This window comes from Pinus tabuliformis, chromosome 5_2, assembly GCF_031772625.1.
Source record: "Pinus tabuliformis cultivar Carrire ecotype Pingquan chromosome 5_2, CPIR1, whole genome shotgun sequence".
Taxonomy (NCBI): domain Eukaryota; kingdom Viridiplantae; phylum Streptophyta; class Pinopsida; order Pinales; family Pinaceae; genus Pinus; species Pinus tabuliformis.
In genome coordinates, this window is record NC_142306.1 from 1,128,938,423 (window position 1) to 1,128,947,483 (window position 9,061).

Here is a 9,061-nt window from a genome sequence, read left to right on the forward strand (position 1 = left end):
TCTACAACCAAACTGCTTCCTTGCTTTCATGAGTGGCTGCCATGTATTCTGCCTCTGTAGTTGACAGTGCCACTACAGATTGTTTCTTACTCATCCAACTGACTGCACCTCCAAATAGGTTAAACACATACCCGCTTGTAGATCTTCTCTGATCCAGATCTCCAGCCCAATCTGCATCAACAAAGCCATGAATATCCAACACTCTGTCTAATCCTAGTCTTCCTTGGTAGCACAAACCATAATCACAAGTGCCACACAAATACCTAAAAACCCGCTTCACTGCTGTCCAATGCTCCTTCCCTTGTTTTGACATAAACCTGCCCAATACTCCCACTGCATGTGCAATGTCTGGTCTAGTACAGAACATTGCATACATCAGGCTACCAACTGCACTTGCATATGGAACACGGGACATGTCCTCTTCCTCTTCTTGTGTCCTGGGACACTGTTCAGCAGATAACCTCACACCTACAGGAATAGGAACCTTCACCGGTTTACTATCCTGCATATTAAACCTCTGCAATATTGTCTCGACATACTTCCTCTGGTTTAACCAGAGCTTCCTCTTTGCCCGATCTCTTTTAATTTCCATTCCCAAAATACAGTTTGCAGCACCAAGATCTTTCATGTCGAATTTGGAGGACAATTGGGTCTTCAAATCCTGGATAACTTCTTTTTCATTTCCAACCAACAACATATCATCGACATACAAGACCAGATAAATAACACGGTCACCAATTAATTTAAAATACACACAATGATCTACATTGCTTCTGGTGAAGCCAAGTCCCCATATAAATGTATCAAATTTCTGATACCACATCCTTGGTGACTGTTTTAACCCATATAGAGACTTCTTTAACTTACATACCAGTTCTATCTTACCCCTCATCGCAAAGCCTTCAGGTTGCTTCATGTAGATCTCCTCTTCCAGATCCCCATGAAGAAATGTTGTCTTCACATCCATCTGTTCTACCTCAAAATCAAAAGCAACAGCAACAGATAAAAGTAATCTAATAGAAGTTACCTTGGCAACAGGAGAAAAAATATCACCAAAATCAATTCCTGGCACCTAGGAATAACCTTTTTCTACCAACCGAGCTTTGTATTTCTCCACTTTTCCTTCTGCATTTGTCTTCTTTTTGAACACCCATTTGCTGCCAATGGGTTTCCTTCCAACCGAAAACTCCACCAGATCCCAAGCCTCATTTTTGTGCACAGATGCCATTTCATCAACCATGGCCTCTTTCGAGAGTTTTCCATCCTCTGAATCCACTACTTCCTTCACAGTTCTGGGATCATCATCAGTAACAGAAAAAGAAAAATTTGAACAGAAAGCAGATGGACTATACCTTTCTAGCTGCCTTCTTTCTCAAACTGATCTTCTCATAGCTGGAGTTTGTGGCTCTTCATATTCTGATTCCTCCTCTGCTGTAGAGTCTGATTCTTCCTCCTTTAGCTCAAACTCTATCTTCTCAGGTTCCTTTGGTTGGACTTCATGTTTAATAATATCTTTAACCTCTCTGAACACCACATCTCGACTGTACATAACCTTCCTTGTTAATGGGTTCCAAAGATTATAACCCTTTAAATCATCCTTATACCCAATAAAGATGCAATTTTCAAATTTACTATCCAACTTTGTTCTTTTCTCCTTCGGAACATGTACATATGCATCACATCCAAATACCCTCAGATGTGAAAGAGAGGGTTTCTTACCAGTCCATACCTCTTGTGGAGTCTTATCCTCCAACGCTGATGAAGGTGACCTGTTGACCAGGTAACATGCAGTATCCACCGCCTTTGCCAAGAATTCTTGTCCTAACTCGGCACCACTAAGCATGCTTCTTGCTCTTTCCATCAACGTCTTGTTCATTCTTTCTGCAACTCCATTTTGCTGAGGTGTATATGGAGTAGTCTTCTGCCGTGCTATACCACACTTCTTGCAGAATTCTTCAAATTCCTTACTGCAAAACTCTCTACCATTATCTGTCCTCAGCACCTTTATCTTCTTCTCTATCTAGTTTTCCACTAGAGCCTTAAATTCTTTAAATCTATCAAAGACTTCAGATTTCTTCTTAAGGAAATATGTCCATGTATTCCTTGAGAAGTCATCTATAAATGATACATAGTACACAGACTTACCTAGTGATGGAACCTTCAAGGGTCCAAACACATCACTGTGCACAGGCTCTAATATATGTTTCACCCTCTTACCACCAGAAGGGAAACTCACCCAATTCTGCTTCCCGTATACACATTTTTCACAGAAATAAAAATCCAAAGAGCTATTACTCGTACCTTCTACCATACCTTTACCATGAAGCATTTGAAGGCCCTTCTCTCGAATATGTCCAAGCTTTTGATGCCACAACATGGTCTTTTCTCCAGAGACCACTAGATTTTCTGCTCCACTTTCAGGAACCACGGAACTGTTGCACCCATCAACAACAGTGCTACCTTTTAGCTTGTACAGAGTTCCAATCCGAACTCCCCGCATCAATACCAATTCTCCCCGAACCATCTTGTAGGTATCCTTCTCGAACACTGTTTTTACACCTGCATCATCCAACTTGCTTACAGAAATTAGATTTCTAGCCAAAGGAGGAATATGTAGAACACTCGGAAGTGTTCTGACTCTTCCACTTTGCAACTTCAACTTTACCTTTCCGCGACCAATGATTTTAGACTTCCTGTCATCCCCCAAGAAGACATCACCACCATCATATTTCTCATACTCGCAGAACCACTCTCTATGGGGAGTGAAGTGAAAGGATGCACCTGAGTCAATCAACCATGCCTCGCGATCTACATGTGTACTTGAAGAAGCCAAGTACACATCCCCACCTTCATCTGAGGTGGTTTTTGCCTCTGCAGAAGGAGCCTCATCAGATCCCTTTCCTTTGTCAGGAGCTTTAGATTTACACTCCCTTTTGAAGTGGCCTTCCTTTCCGCATTTCCAGCACACCACCTTTACAGGTTTTCCTGAAGATTTAGATCTCCCTCTAGATTTAGATCTCCCACTCGATGACTTATTTTTGTTTTTGTTCTGGGACCATCCTCGTATAGACAAGGCATCACCATTCTGGCTCTCCATATTTTTCCGTCTCTTCTCCTCCGTCAGCAAGGCTGAGACTATTTCATCAAACTGCAAGGCAGTTGCATTGCTACCTATTGCAATAACCAGACTATCCCACGAATATGGTAGAGAACACAACAAAATTATGCACTTATCTTCATCTGAAATTTTAATGTCAACAAATGCTAACTGACTTACCATAGTATTAAATGCATTCAGATGCTCTATCACCAAGTCTCCATCTTTCATCCTCAGGTTATACAACTTTTTTCGCAGGAACAGTTTATTCACCAGAGACTTATATTGGTACAAAGTCACTAACTTGTCCCACAAAGCCTTCACCATAGCTTCCCCTGATACATTCAACAATACTGAATCTGAGACACACAATTGTATTATGCTCTTTGCCTTCTGATCCAACTTCTTCCATTCTTCATCAGACACTCCGTTGGTTTAGTACCTGGATCTATCGTGATCCACTGATCTTTATCCACCAACAGATCCTCCATTTTGAGTTTCCACAACTCAAAACTCTAACCATTAAATTTCTCGGTCTCTATCTTTCCACTGCTCACCATCTTCTTTCACCACTAGAATCGATCTCGCAGATCTCCCACTGAACAAGGTCTACCACAGGCCCGAGCGAGACCCCTCAGCAACAAAGGCGTCCCCTTGAAGCCAAATCTTCTCTAATACCAAATGTAGGTTTTAACCTCGTACAAAAATTACCTGCATACGAATTCTAAAACGCAGAAAATAAATAATGCGAGAGCAGAACACATAGAACACATATATGTCACAGAGATTTTCCCCTGGATCCCAAAACCGGGACTACCAGCTTGATTTTTCATTATGTTCCTTTCAATGTTATAATACATATTTATACATGCCGAAGCATCCAATACCATGGACCGAAAACCATTGCGTCCAAAAAACGTGTGAAAATCATGTACAAAACCATAGGTGGGTTCACCCAACCTAACATAGGGTCCAAAACCAAAATTTTCTGGGGCGTTGCCCCGGACCCCATAAAGTGGGGTTATGGGTGCCCCTCAAACCCCCTGTTAACTACGTGGAAAGAATATAACACAACCCAACAAGAGAGGGATCTTTCTATTTTATTTAGATTTTTGTTCGAGGTATTAGGCTAGTTATGAGAGTTTGAGGTGAGATTTTTCAAAGGTTTGGTGGGAAAGTGCGAGGAAAATCCATTGGGCATGGAGTCATAAAACTGTAGGTAATCAATCATAAATAACAGAGCAAATGTAATAGGTCAAGACAGGCAAGATTTTGGATCTTATAGAGTGTCTGTGGAGTGAAGAGGGTGAACATGATTCAGATTCAATTAAATATAAAGCATACTGGGATGAATTATATATTTAACATCAAACATAAAACATTGATATTGTTTACAAGCCAGAGCATAGTACAATTAAACAAATTCGACCCTTAATCTTCTTGAAACAATAAAGATAGAAAACATATGGAGAACTGAAGGAATAAACAATTTCACAAGAGAAAGTACATCACCAATTGCTTGACACGGGAAACCTGGAACAAATCTCTCTATATTACTGCAAATTCAGATCCCTTTTAGTATAATGCACTGCTTACCTTAATGTACAACCTTTCTTCATACAAGTTCCAACTTAACCCCTCAAATTCCAACCCTTATTACATCTTCATAAATTTGTTTAAATAATTCTTGACATAACAATTGTGCAAAATAATAACTATGAATTAATTACAGAAACATAGATAAATTAAACATCTCTCAAATTCATGAATGTAAAGATGATCTAAAAGATTATGTATGTCCAAGAATAACTATAAGAAATATGCTTGTATTTAGGCAAAAAAAACTACTTAACTACTTCCTTGAAAGTAGAACAGGTCCCTCTGCGGATTAAGTGTTTCTGCTTATCAAAACAATTCCCTCCGCAACTGCTTCTTCTTTCTCATTCGATTTTGCTGACAATTTTGAGCCTTAACAATAGGAAATCAATTTTTTCAATACTGGTCCTCTTTCTTGAGATCTGGAGTGGTTGTAGTTGTTTTCACACCAACTCATGAGCTACCCTTTACAAACTATAACCCCTCTTTTCCTGCATTTCAAAAGCTTTCAACTCATCATTTTGTCAATACTTATGCATGTTACACTGTTCGAGTCTTTATGCCCTATGATATCACTGTGATACCACTTCATATTACGTGGGGAGTGAAAAACTCCAATGCGCCTAGCCCCCAGGGCTTGGGTAGAATCTGAATGACCGAGGATTGGAGACTCATGACCAAATCCCTTTTGGCTAGAAAGGGGGCCAATTCTTTGAAATGTTGCATCATCATAAATGTTTCCCATATAAGACATGGGACCACACCTATATGCCCATGGGCCCTTTACTTTATCAATCTTTCAAAATCAATGATTTTCATAACGTTGCACTTAGATGCATTTTTCGAAACTTGCGATCACCGATATGCGGGATCACCTTTGCTTCTAAGCCCCACGCCTTTCCTTCTTTATGATTGTGAATTAGCCCTTATGTCAGACCTCCTCTCCCGACATTTTCTAATTGATGGTTTTAGATTGGTGGACAACGTAACTCCATTGATTGTTGAACACTAGTCACCCTTTGCATTTGGCCCTCGGTCCTTTGGTTTTTCAAGTGATCGCGATCTAGTCCTCCTAGTCGAAGCTCCTCTCCTGACGATTTCCAATCGACATTTTTCAATGTGATGTACAATACACCTCCGCCGAATGCTATATGCTGATCACCTTTCTACTAAGCCCCTGGTCCTATGACTCTTCATGTGCCCACGTTCAACCCTCTTATCAGATCCCCTCAATCGGAGAATGTCTATCGATGATTCCATTACAATTCACAACATGCCTTAACCTTCAATCCATGACGTCATCATCTACCATGTCATTGCCACATGTAAGTCTGTGAGTGGTGACACGTGTCACCCATTTTCGGCCTCCTCTGACCCTTAAAAATGTTGAATTTTCTTGCCACATGTCCACCGTACAGTCATGTCATAATGACATCAGCCACCACATGGGCCATATCAAAACAAATTACTGACTACCACGCGTCCCTTATTAGATACAATCTCTTGCTGACACTCTTCCCTTTGGGAGAAGAGAGAAAATACCCGACTTGGCATGGTTTTGTGAGCAATTCCTATGTAAATTTTTTTGTCCTTCCCCGAAATTTTAACACTGAAGGTTTTTTCTTGCAATCCCGACGATTTCGAAATGTGATCACCCTGCCATGTTTGGTAAAACTTCGATCGCCGATTTATGGCCATATAACCTTTGGGATGCGGGATGCGGGGTATTTGGAACCTCTAATCACCGATTGCAATCCTGACGATAGCTAATCACTGATTTTGCTCCACTGTCCACTGCTTTCTCTCTCCAAAACCTCCAATATGTGGGATTTGGACTTTTACTTAGCCTTTTCCTTTGTTATGTGGGTTTTGAACAAGGATCTTCTTCCTGTCATAACTTTTGATTTCGAGGTTCTTTTGAGGAGATCTATAGCTTGTTGGAAGGATGCTTCTGAGTACTTTATTATGAAAATGCCTACTAGATCATTTACAGAAGCTTGACAAGAAAAAATCCTCCCAAACCTAAGACTAATTTGATCACAAGACTTCAAGGACTAAATAGCTTCTTTGACATGTAAATCTTTAGGCTATGACATCCAATGACTCATAGGACTAACTTGACAAGTAGATTCCAAAAATAAATAACTGGACATAGATTATAATTACCTATATTTATAGGACCCTAATATTGACTCCAATGGGGATGGAATCCTCCTTGTGAGATGTCAAGAACACCATAGATTAGTAGCCTTCTCTCTTGGGAAATAGGGTCAAAACTAAAAACAAACTAACTGCAAACTGACTTACATAATTGAAAAATTTAAAAGAAATAAGTAAATTTTGACAGAACATCACCAAAGTCTTAGGTCCTTTTCCTTAGGCTTCAAACCATGAGGATAACTATCCACACCTACTAAAAATATATACACTAGGTGATCTCTTCTCTCCAATATAGCCAGTCAAGTAAATGGCTACTCGAATGAGTTCGACTCACAGTTACGACTACTGGAATGAGTTCTACTCACAGTTACCTTGAGCAAACAAAAGAAGAAAAAATGGAAACTCAGGATTCAACTGATTCTGAAAACCAACATTGGTAAAAAGTACAAGATTCCACAAACCTTGGAACAGACTGACCATTGGATGAAAATAATATTCTTTTGATGGTTTCAAAAGGGAAGAAAAATAATCTTCAAAAACATAATTGGTTACATCCACATGAGAAATAAGAGGAATCTGTTCTCGAAAAAAGGGAATACTCAGTTCATTAATCTTGCCCCCTTAAATTGAGGCAACCGCCTAATCCATAACGCTGATGTCTTCATCTATAGCTTGGACACCCTTCTCTTCTTCAACAAACTCTTCATTATCGACATCTGGAGGCAGTTCTTCAATTGAGGCATCCATATCTTGAATAACAAGAAATTCTATACCCATAGACTCTAGAACAACCCGCTTTTTTCATAATTATCCTGAATAATTTCATTGATAAGAATCTTCGTGCATGTGGCTTCATGAATATGCTCTTCAAAAATTTATGAATTAAACTTAAAGGAACAAACTTGCTACATATTATTTCTAAATATAATGGATGAATCATGACTTTCTTGAGTTTCTATGCTAGCAAACACATAATTCTGACTTCTTGAATTTGTTTTCCTGAATCAGAAACCCAGGAGAAAAAGGGAATGCAAGGAAAATAGAAGTATCATTTTCATTTATGAAAGTCTGAGAAGATTGCTGCAAACTATCATCTGTAAGCTCTGTTTCTTCATTACAAATGGGCTACTTGTTCTCTTGTTCTTCTGAAGTGTATGAAGGTTGTGAAATGCCATCAACAATTTCAAGACAAAACAATTCATTGAAACACAAATTTGTTTCATTTTCAACCATGGGAGAAATAACTACTTGCTGAAAAATTTCTTGAGTGTCATAGCAACCATCTTCTACATATTCTTCATGGTTGAAATGTCCCTCATGAATAACCTTTATAATCTCATGACCCATAAATTGATCATCTTCATAAAAACTTTCCAAATCCTCAATAAATTTGTCAAAATGTGTGCAACAATCTTTGACCAGTAAGAAAGAAGGATGATGTTCTTTATATCTCTCATAAACTACTGTATGAAAATATCTAAGAGAATATAAACAATTATTTGGCAAGATTTCATACCATGATTATGCGTTTCCCTCCCAGGAAACCATGGATATCTTCATAAGACAATCTTCATGAAATTTAACTTTAAACCTACGAATATGCATATGAAATTTAATCAGATGCAAAGCAACGTCGTCCCCTTTTTTATCTCTGAATGTAGGTAAATAAGTCTGCCAACTTACTCCATACATGCAATTTGGAAACCCTGGAATATGAATGCGATGCATAGGAGCATACCTTCTAGATTGAGAAATTATTTTCATTTCTAAATCCTGCTGCCGGTGGAGTCTGTAGAAATTCCCACTGTAGATCAACAGATTATGCAATAGACTAAAACACAATACAAGATCTACTTCTACAACACTTTGCGGAAGCTTAATCGAATTGAGAAATATCAAGAGAACACATATAACTGAGAATGAGAAATCAATCACACATAACAGAGAAGAAATAACCTGGGGAAAGCCTCTGCCTAAAACCCCAATCTCTATATTATCATACAAGTGGAAATCTTGTTCAAGTTACAAAAAGAATCAGCTCTCAAGCTATCCCGCTCTCTCTGCAATCAAACAATACTGCTCATAGACTGAATAGACACTGTATATGTCCTCCTCAAGCCCTCCAAGCTTCTTATTTCCTTGCGCAGTTTTTCTTGGGGTCCAGTGAAGCCACATGTGTGAATTCCCACCTCACACAGCTCACTTGGC